Here is an 11,355-nt window from a genome sequence, read left to right on the forward strand (position 1 = left end):
TAAATGAGTTCTCCTTACCCTCTTCCTTGTGACAATCTTGTATCTATGTCCTCTTGTCACTGATTCCCCTGTAAAATCCAACAGTACAGTACTTAACAGATTCCAAAACACTCCAAACAGTATGTTGTAGGGATCCCTTGGGATAGAGATCATTGTCTATATTATATGCAAATAAAATAAATGTTTAACATTTAACCTTTTCAAGCATTTTTTCAAACAACAACCTATTTTCATTTGGGCGTCGGAAGATAATTCATACCACATGTAAACAAATGAATAGACACACTTGGAAATGTGCCTCGACAAAGATAGACATATCATGACATGTTTTTTGAGTGTATTGTTTCAATAACAGATTACACAGTTGAAAGTCGGACAACACAAGAGGCCTCGCTTTTAGGTTAACCACAAGACTCAGAAAAAAAAACATTCCTTGCATTTGATTTCTACATTTAGTTTAACTTTAAGGTTTATAGATATTCTGTTGGCTGCATTGATCATTTGGGACCTTGAGCACATTTTAGGATTACTCAGATTCTACCTTGTAAACAAACAGGATAAAGGATTTTAAGAGAGTTGGCAACATTATTTTGCCTGTGCATGTGTAGGATTACTAGGGTAAAAGACTGGGCATTGTATGGACTTTAAAGGATAACTCCAGAGTTAGAAACTATTTTTATTTACCCCAGATGTGAATACATCATAAAAAATAGCATTATGAACAGCTGTAGATAGTTGCTATTATTTCTTTTTATCAAGGTAAGTTTTGTACTTGGATCGGAAAGGTTAATGTTTGACATTAAAGCATGTATTGCCAACACTAGTACAGTTTTTATCAAAGGGGCTTTTGTTCCTGGCCATCTAACCTCATACACTTTTTAAATATTTTCTGTCTGTCTCAGCATTTTTGAAACCCTGGAGACCTCCTGTTTCTACCACAAGCAGCTCCTGCAATGGTTTGATGGATAAACTTGATTGACCCCTTCTGAATTCAGCCATTCAGCAGTTTAGATCGGAACACCAAACTACAGTAGTCAGATTACCACTTTATGTTGATTTTAAGTTTCTTTTAGCACACAACAANTTTTTTAGGTATTTTCCTTTAAACGGTCTTTTGAAAAGCAAACCATTTGAGCAGAACACTTTTGCAAACATATGCTGGACAATGTATCCATAAAATCCAGTTTCATTTAACATTTCCGCCACAAGTTCTCTTTTTTGCATCAGGCTTGTTTAAACTGGAAAAACATCATACAAATTCTATTAACATATTGAGGCACTGTATAGGTATTATTCAGTAAAATTCACTTTTTATGCTTCCGAGCTTTAATGACTTTAGTTTGCAGAACCTTAACAGCCGGCCCTGCTTTCCTGCATTCTAACAATATGTTACTTTTTTTTTCTTTCTTGCACTTCAACCAATTTGCCCTTTTTAAAACGCATAGAAATTATCAGCAAAGGTTTAGAAGATTTTTTTTAAAATCAGTTTTTTAAGCAAAAGGTCCCTAGCTGCTAAGATTACCCTGAAGTCTCATGATTCTACAATCCTAAAGCACTCCCTGTAGTGTGCCTCCCATTGCTGTGTCCCATAGGCAGTGGAGGTGATGCTTTGTACTTTATGTGTCATAGGTACAGGACTTAATTAAAACTTAAAGCTTTGCCAATCCAGAACTAATGTATTAAATAAGGAATGCGACGCCTGAGAAGTTCTGTAAGTAAAAAAAAACTTAAAATATCTCATGGCTTGAAAAGGATTATCTCCTGTGAAGTTTAAGATACATTAACTAATTCTTTGCAAGCTTTCTGGATGGGCAGTGGTGATGGGGAGGACAACTTTAAGTCCAATGCATATTTCTCCTGGAGTAACATTTTTTTTAAACTCATCAAACAGAACAAAGCCTGAACAATATCAATCGCAAAATCCAATTGTGATTTAAGACAAGAGGAAAATTGTGAAGGATATGAGAGAATCAGAATGGGAAAGTGAAATTGGAGTTGAATAGATCAGATTGTATTTATTACTTGTTAGGAAACTATTGCTTTCTCCTATATTGTTGGATAACTGTAGAGATATTTATGTTATGTCTAAAGTAACCCATGTGTAAATAAAACCAAAAAAACAAGCTCTTTGTGCTTGAACAGCACACACCACCATCATATTGTCACAGTTTAATCCACCAGATGGGGCAATTGTTTAATCAGACCACGAAAATACTAGAAATACAGTGTATGTTATGTTAATGTAAGAGGTAGTTGGAACCAAAGATGAAACATTGCATAAGCAAGGAATGCAATAGACAAGATGGTTTTCTAACCTATGCTTCTTGGCATCACAATGTTTAAATATTGTAATGGTGGGTCATTTATAAGCACTAGAATGGTTTCTATGTATTTTTTTTCGAGAGGCTAAACTGGATTCATTGCTATGCATTTTTTAATGCTGTGCTTTTTTTTACATTTGGGTTTGCAAGATTCAGTGTCAGAAATTTACAGGATGTCACTCTGGTGAATGTTGTAACAGGAAATAAAATGGAAGAACAGGGGAGTTTGCTAGTAAAAGGGAAGCCAGAAATGCTCAGTCTTCAAAAATAGATGGACTCCCATCCCTGGCATAATAATAATCCCTCCAAAAACCAAAACCAATAATAAATTGGTCATTTTCAATCTACGACTGTTTGTGGGACATTGCTGTGCGCAATTGGCTGCCGCGTTCGCCCACAAATATACAGTCAATTCACTTTACAGTGTGTTCTGTGAAGCACTTTGGGACGTCCTCCCGACGTGAAAAGCGCTATATCAAATGCAAGGATTATTATTATTATAGCTGATATGTTTTGCCCTCATAGTTTTACATTACAAAACAAATGCTGTCCAGATGTTTGTATAGTTAACATTGATGTTTCATTTCCCAGTTGCATCAACATGAACAGTTGCCAGATTTTCATGGCACTCGAATAGATAAAAAATTTATTTAGAAATTTTTGAGTGAGCTCATGAAATGACTGAGGAAAAAGAATCTTGCGGTGCGGGAGTGATCTCCTTTATGAACAAAGCTGACATAAGTCAACTTAGCTGCCATTTAATTACAGTTTGCACTTGAGAAAAAAATCATTTAAAAAAAAATTGTGCAGAGTTTAAAACAGTGTTGCCTTTCTGGGACTTAGGCTAATATTCAGTCTCATCAGAATAGGAAGAAAGTTACAGGTTTTGAAAAAATGCATTTACTGAAACTTATTGAAAAAGATAAATAGAAGAAAAAGTATGTTTTCAAGAATTTAATAAGAACAAACTATAATTTATTCAGCTGTCATTCACAGAGTATTTTTATATTGCTTGTTGCCAGGCAGGTATGCAGCTGTGTATAAATAAACCTCAATAAATAGTATGGTCACAGTGCACTAAAGGAATTTACATTTGGTTTAGTCTTCGCTTGCAGCTATGTACACAAAGGCATTAACTTTGCTGTAAGCCTCCGATATTAACGTTTTACCCTAAAACAATTATAAACAGAATTATTTCATTTTTGTGTCTTACAAAAATAAATGTCCCTTGTTAAACAAAATGTAATACAAGTGGCGTGACCTAAGGACTAGGCAGCAAACAGTAAGTTTTTAAAACTAAATCAGGCATCGACTTTAATAATAATAATAATCCTTGCATTTGATATAGTGCTTTTCACGTCTTCTAGACGTCCCAAAGCGCTTCACAGAATATACTGTAAAGTGAATTGACTGTATATTTGTGGGTGAACGCGGCAGCCAATTGTGCACAGCAATGTCCCACAAACAGTCATGGATTGAAAATGACCAATTTATTATTGTTTTGTGTTTTTGGAGGGATTATTATTAGGTGTGTGGAGTAAGGAAACTTGCCCAAGGTTTCGCCCTCTGCCTGGAATTGAACTCAGATCTCTCACTTGCAAAGCGAGTGCTCTAACCACTGAGCTACAGAACTTTAGAACACACCCTAGGGTACAATATCACTTAATATCACCCTACGGGAGACTCCATTTGTCAGTAAGTTTGATTGCCTTGGAAGATCGGAATTTTTTATTCTCTGCTGGTCTGTAGGTTTATGGACCTTGGTGGAGTGAGTTTAAGATGCTAGCAGGACACTCTGGACCCTAAGAGCTTCTGCTGAACCAAATTTAAGGCATTGACCACACCAGAAAGAAGCAATTACATCACACAGTACATTGGTTTACCTATGGGTAGACCAACTGTTTGCCTTAACATAGTGCTGCAGAGCCCTTTGGGTTGAGAACAGGAAATGCTTCTAACGTTCTGAGTAATAGATCATGTGAATAGGTTCAAAAGGGCATTGAAGTGTTTGAGACTGTTTACAGAAGAAGCCAAGAGTGATTCTAGCATATAATGCTCCGTTATTTAGAAATTGTCACAGAAATGAACTTATTTTATTGAAAATACAGAACTCAGAAAAACCTTTAAGGTGGTTAACACTTTAATTTGATTAATATTGTAGATTTCTATGAGCAGGCATTTAATAATGCAGGAAATACCATGGTTATATATGCTAGAATAGTTTGATCACATTGCCTATTAAAAGACCTAAGACAGGATCTGTAACTGGATATTCCTGAATGTAAAATACTTTATCATAACTAACTTGCATTACAAAGTTCTTAAATATGTGTCAGGATTGCTTTTAAGTTTATTTTTGCTGTACACTTTAATTTGGAACAAGGGCAGAACAAAGCATATAAAACAGGCATTTGTGGTTGTTAAAGTTAACTTACTACTTACTGGAAAATATTTGATTGTTCTTAGCAAATTGTGTCATTTAGCTCATCCAAAACCAAACACACAATTAACAATTATATAATTCAGGTCGAACTCCAACATCAAAAATTCCATTATTGGAAAATCTCTTATTGACAATATTTATTTGTTTTTTTGTGAATTAAGTTTCATTGGAGTCAGCGAAGAAGCTCAAACTTTGATAAGAAGAACCCTGATAAAGAAAATTACTGTCTATCTGTGTGGAACAAGTACAGTAATCATTGTATCTGTAATCTGATTGTGTTCTAGGACTAGCTGAGTCTCGCTTCCTCCTTTGAAAAGTACAAACTATTTCAACAAATTCCTATTTGTCGAGGAATGCATGAATGAATGCACTGTTACCAGAAGAAAATCAACTTTCAACAGAAATTAACTATTCATTAAAAATCCAACTTTCAAATCTTTTTTTATGAGAATTCAGCACTTTAATTTTACTTACATTCAAAGTTGAAAGGCTGACGCAGTTAAAAAAAAAGACATCATTGTATAATTTTAAACTACAAAAGAACAACTTGCTTTCCCTGCGTTTTCAACAATCTGTGTTTTGGATGAGACATTAATCCAAGGTTCCACCTGCCTGTTCGGATAGACATTAAAGATCTCATGGCAAGATTCGAAAAGAGAAAAGAGTTTCTCTGGAGTCCTGGCCAATAAATTCTTTAATAAAATTGACCACTCACTCCATGGCTGTCTGTGTTACACAACTAGCAGTCATTTTTGCCCATAAAATACACAGTCTTTTACACAAATCCTCTTTACAGTATATCCTGTGAAGTGCTTTGAGACGTCTTGATGACGTGAGAAGGCTCTATTTCAAATGCAAGTTTTTTTTAATTATTATTATAAATAACCCCTCCACCTTCTCTATAGTTCTTAGATCTTTCCTGCCTCACTCTTTGTCTCTGAGATCTGTCCATCATCTTGGTCTCTGAAATCTCCACAGTATCGCACAGATAACAATAACAACAAATTAGAGTGTTGGTGGTAGTTGTTGTGTATTAAAGCTGTGGTTCAGTTTGGTGTGTCTCGAGGGTCTGTACTGGAACTGCTCCTGTTCCTCGTGTGCATTACTGACCTGGAATCACAGACTCAGGCAAAGTAATTACATTTCTAAATAACACCAAGTTGGAGGAAACTGTGAAATCAGAAGCGGCAGAAAAAAAACAAAGCTTGCAAAGAAAGATTGATTAGATATACACATGGGCTGATGAATGGCAAATAAAGTTCAATACCAATGAACTCAACGAGTAAAAATAGGAGGCGTGTGCACTATGGATAAGATAGAATTTGCTGAAGCTGAAAGATATCTAGTTAGCTGACTCATCCACTCTGATCATGTGCTCTTGTGTTTTTTATGATGGTTTCAGATGCGTGTGAGGCACGTTAAATGGGAAGGAACAACAAGATGCAAGCAACAGGATTCTAATGCAAGTTTGGTTCCTTCGCGATATATTAGAGACAAAGGGCAACATAAGTCACAAGGTCTGCAGAAACACAACTAACAGGATTTTCCTGACACCATCAGAAGTTAAACAAAACCTTTTTCACACTGTTACTGCAGTGGGATTTACACATAATTTTTTTTAACTTATTTCAAACTCAGAAATATTCAGTGGCTCACACTTGTCCAATATCGGCCACAGTATATTCTGTGAAGCGCTTTGAGATGTCTGGAAGATGTGATAAGGCACTATATCAAATGCAAGGATCAATATTATTATTAATATTCGTGATTAAACTTTTCTAGAAAATCATTTTTAGGGCCTTATATGGAAGTAAAGAATTTTGACACCTGGAAATATTGTTCAGTTCTGAAGATCTGAATGAAGGAAGAACAATTTTTTTTCTTTAGGAACTATGCTCTATCGTGTGTAAAAAAAAACATGTACACTACTTCACAGCAGAAATTAATAAGCTACAAACCAACTGATAAGCTGTTCAGTAGGGCAACCACGAGTTCTGGTCACAGCCTCTAGTCTTCTTTAATGCAGGGAAGGGGAAAACATTTGCATAATATATTGCTGCTGTATCTGTTTTTCCCTGCAATCAATTTGTAAACAGTTAAGGTCTACCAGTTGATTACCTGCGAAGCACTTTGAGATGTTTAAGCAAGATAGAAGTGATGCAAAAAATTCATATTTATATTATTTATTTGCACAAAATTGATATGAAATCATTAGATGTTTTTCCTTCTCAGTTTTCATGTATCAGACACCCATCTGACCCCAAAAAACGTATTGATTCTAAAGGTGACTTTGCTCTGAATGTTTCTGCCGTGTTTATAAACTCATTAGACATTCTCTTTTAGTGTTTTAAATCCGATTGAAGTTTGGCATTAGCAAAGCTCAGAAAACTGGTCATCTGCTTTTCTTATCATCTGGGAAATGGTGTTTATGAATAGAGGGGAAAGTAAAACTGATTTCTATTTTATTAAGGAAATGTGTAATTTGATCTTTATTTCTTTACTTTAATTGAACAAGTTGGCTATAGTTTCAAGAAGCATTTATTTCATAAATTATCTCCTGAGTGCTAAAATATTTATAATAGTGATTTCAAAGGAAGTCTCAGGCTTGATTCTTCAGGGTGAGTCTTACACAGGAAATGGCGATATTTCTAATAATAATAATAATCCTTGGATTTAATATAGTGCCTCATCATGTCTTTGAGATGTCTCAAAACACTTCACACAACATACTGTAAAGTCAATTGACTGTATATTTTGTGGGCGAAACACTGCAGCCAATTGCACACAGCAGTGTCCCCCAAACAGTCATGGATTGAGTAATCAATTTATTATTTTTTTAAGGAATTATTACCCCCGGAAAAGTGATCTGCCAATGAACTAACAACCGGGTTCCAACTTACTGCTAGGTAAACAGAGGCGTATGGAGTAAGGAAACTTTCCCAATGTTTTGCCCTGCTGGGAATTGAACCCAGGTCTCTCGCTTGCGAAATGAGTGCTCTAACCACTGAGCTACAGCACTTATTTATCATTTGTACCATTACTACCATTTGTATCAAAAACCAGCATTGAGATCTAGGAAAGAAGAGCTCAGTGTCCAAATCATATGACATGGCCATAGCTATCATGTTGAGGAGAGGAGCACTGAGGAAGCAGCTTGTGTGATGTCTTCACACACTCGGCGTAAGATGGTTGTATTTTAACCCAAAGCTAGTTAACATTAGCGGTGTCAAAGGATCAATAAAAAGCCAAATTCATCCATGAATCATGAATTTATGGGTGGCCCGAAGCTGAATCTATTTATTGTATTTTATTTTTAATTGCAAGGAAATCATTCGAAGCTCATAAGCTTGTGTTTATTCATTAGTTACCTTTTCTAAGTGAAGCCGGGAAGGAAGGAGTGCTCCTTTAAAGCCACGGGGAGATCAATGCAGCTGTGGAATTGAAGTACAGCATTTTCGTTTCTGACATATTCTGTACACTTGTCAGTGCTATTAACTTTATCTTTATAAAATCAGTTTTCAGATGTGAATGTTTCCAAGCTGTCTGACTCTGCCGGGCTGCAATCCTTTTGGCCTCTGATATTTCATAACAAAAGAAGGAAATGAGTGCAGCACAATTTTCTCATGACAAAGGAATGTAAATCTTGGATTTGTGAAATTGTTAGCAGAAGCTAGTGTCAATAGTGTAACATATTTAGAGAATTTAATTTTTCCCTAACTTAAATTGTTCATTGCTTTTGGAGGATTCATGATATAATAGGCTTCCCGCACAAGACTCAGACTATGTTAGTTCTGTTAGATCACTCTCAGTGATAAAGTTTAAAAATTCAGCTTTACACTACACTTGTTGCACTCCCTCAATGGATCAAATCACCTGTTTTTATTTCATACTTTCTAATAAATGTGTCCGCTTTTCCCTCCAACTATTAAGCTTTCGTTGCAATTCTACATCCCAGATGAGGTTTCCGTTTTTGGGGGAAATGTTTTAATAAAACTGATGGCACTAATTACAGGATAGATAAGTGTTTTGGCACAGTGGTTTATTATGTTCCAGGTGAAGGTCCCTGGGTTTTAAATATCCACCAGTAAAATAATTTAAATGGGTCAAAGTCATGTTCAAAGTCCCAATTTCAAATATGATGAAAAAGAATAAGATGTGACGATTGCACAATGATTACAATTAAATCTAGATAAACATTATCAAGATATCAACAATGATCTCCTAAAGCAAATTCAAGCCTAATCTATAACCTGAATATTCATTCATAGTGATAAGTTTGCAAGATGTGAAAGAATGTAGGATTTGGATTTGTACATTTCGATTTGTAAAATGCAAAAGATTTTAGAAGTTAAAGTCATGTTGCACTTTAGATAATTTAATGTCTTCTTAACTCAAACAACTCTGGCCATTTAAAAGAACTTCATCACCAAGTATGTATTGCTTGATAGCTCCTGATTCCCATGTGAAACTGCTGACAGATTGTAGTCTCAATGGGACAGTGACTATGTCAACTTCGAAACAATCCACTGAGATTAAAAATAATAATTTGATCACTCAATTCTGTGAAGCGCTTTGAGACGTCTCGAAGACGTGATAAGGCGCTGTATCAAATGCAAGGATTATTATTATAATTTGTAATATTTCTCAGTGAGATTCATTAATAAAGAATCTAAGGCAAGCAAATTGTAACTCTCCCATTAACCAGAAATGCTGGTCATCACACCAGAAACTCTCCTCCAACACAATCTACAGTACATGCAGAGCAGAGAATTCAATGAGAATTACAAGGACAGTGGCACCTTTGCTATTGCAGTTATACTATAGATATTCTTTCCTACAGTAGACAGTATGTTGTTCATTTTGAACTGAGCTTTAGTCTGAGCTGAACAAGCCGAGATTTATTCAATTCAGAATGCAGCTTTCAAAGCTCCAAGCAACAGGTGGTTTCGGATTCTTTTATACGTCCAGGATTCCTGCGGTTAAAGAGAGTTAACTTCTATTAAGTTAAATGTTCTTGGGCGGTCAACTCAAAAACCTTTGAGGTTTTCAACATCATTAAAAAGCTAGATGCAGGCCCAGCTTTATAACCACTTAAAAAAATGCATTGTCATTGAGTAATAATAATAACAATAATCCTTGCATTTGGTATAGCACCTTATCATGTGACAGAAGTACTGTAAAGTGTTGAATTGACTGTATATTTTGTAGGCAAAAGTGTTGGGTAAGGAAAGTCACGTGTACAGAGCTCTCATTTCCTTGAACTTAGTGCTGACTGGTAGTGATTCAGCAATAGTGAATCAAATCACTAGTTGTAATATGATTACCACACTCAAGGGGTAAAATTCCACCAGGATCTAGATTTACTTTAATGATGTAGCATTTTAGAATGTCCAGAATTTTGCAAAATCTTAGCTTTAATTTTGAAGCTGGTTTTCTGTAATTTAATACAGTCGTCCTGAAGCTCAGTTGTTAGAGCACTCGCCTTGCAAGCGAGAGACCTAGGTTCAATTCCCATCAGGGCGAAACGTTGGGCAAGTTTCCTTACTCCACACGTCTCAGTTCACCTAGCTATAAGTAGGAACCTGATTGTTAGTCGATTGGTGGATCGCTTTTCCGGGGGTAATAATCCCTTCAAAAATAAATAAAATAATAATTTGGTCACTCAATCCACCACTGTTTGTGGGACAAAAACAGACTTCACATTTACAACTGAATTCAACAATTTGCTAAAATTTGGATGGTCTAAAATGCTACATAAAGTAAGTCTAAGCCTAGGTGGAATTTCTCCCCATATCTGCATAAAGTCACAGTCAAATGTGCAAACCATATGACCCAATAAATATCGACCACTACAACCAACAGTATAATACAACTTGTACATTTCTTAAAACTGCTATATGAACATGTGAATTAAACAGAGGCTGTGTCCTTTTTAGTGCAGAATGTAAAATTAGTGCTCATTTCATAATACCTATTGTTCAAGTAGATTGTAATGTTTTAACTTATTTCTGAACTCTGGAAAATCTCAAAAATTGTTTGACAAGTCATTTAGAACTGCTTCTCTGAGTAAATATAGTAGCAGGTGTCTCAAATCCACGCCTGTCTCTGTCTCACAGGCCTGGTAAACCATTACCCAGCAATTTTATTCTCCTGCATTGAGCTGCTTCCTTCCTGTGCCTCAAGAAAGAATTATTCAAAGACTTATAAAAATTACAGATTTCACAAAAATGTATTAAATTATTTGAATGTTTAATGTTAAGCTTTCAGTTTCAATGATGCCTAAGTTATTAGAAAATTGTGACATTTCTGGTTGTATTGCATATCTGCTGTTCAGTGAAATAAAACTATCAAGGGATTTGTTTCTTGCTTCTCCCAGTAATGCTCTCCCCTCATCCCCTGAAAGCATTGATTCTCACTGCGATATACTTCCACAGGTGCTGTTCACAAGCCATAACCCACTCTTGTCCTTTTGTGCGAGTCAAAACTCAAGACTATTTGACTATTCATAGGCGCTTAACAGACAAACTCAATTCTATCCTCATCTACTAATGCTCAAATACATCCACTTTTCAGTAGGTATCACCAGATTGT

This window comes from Callorhinchus milii, unplaced genomic scaffold, assembly GCF_018977255.1.
Source record: "Callorhinchus milii isolate IMCB2004 unplaced genomic scaffold, IMCB_Cmil_1.0 Scaffold6, whole genome shotgun sequence".
NCBI classification, from domain to species: Eukaryota; Metazoa; Chordata; class Chondrichthyes; order Chimaeriformes; family Callorhinchidae; genus Callorhinchus; species Callorhinchus milii.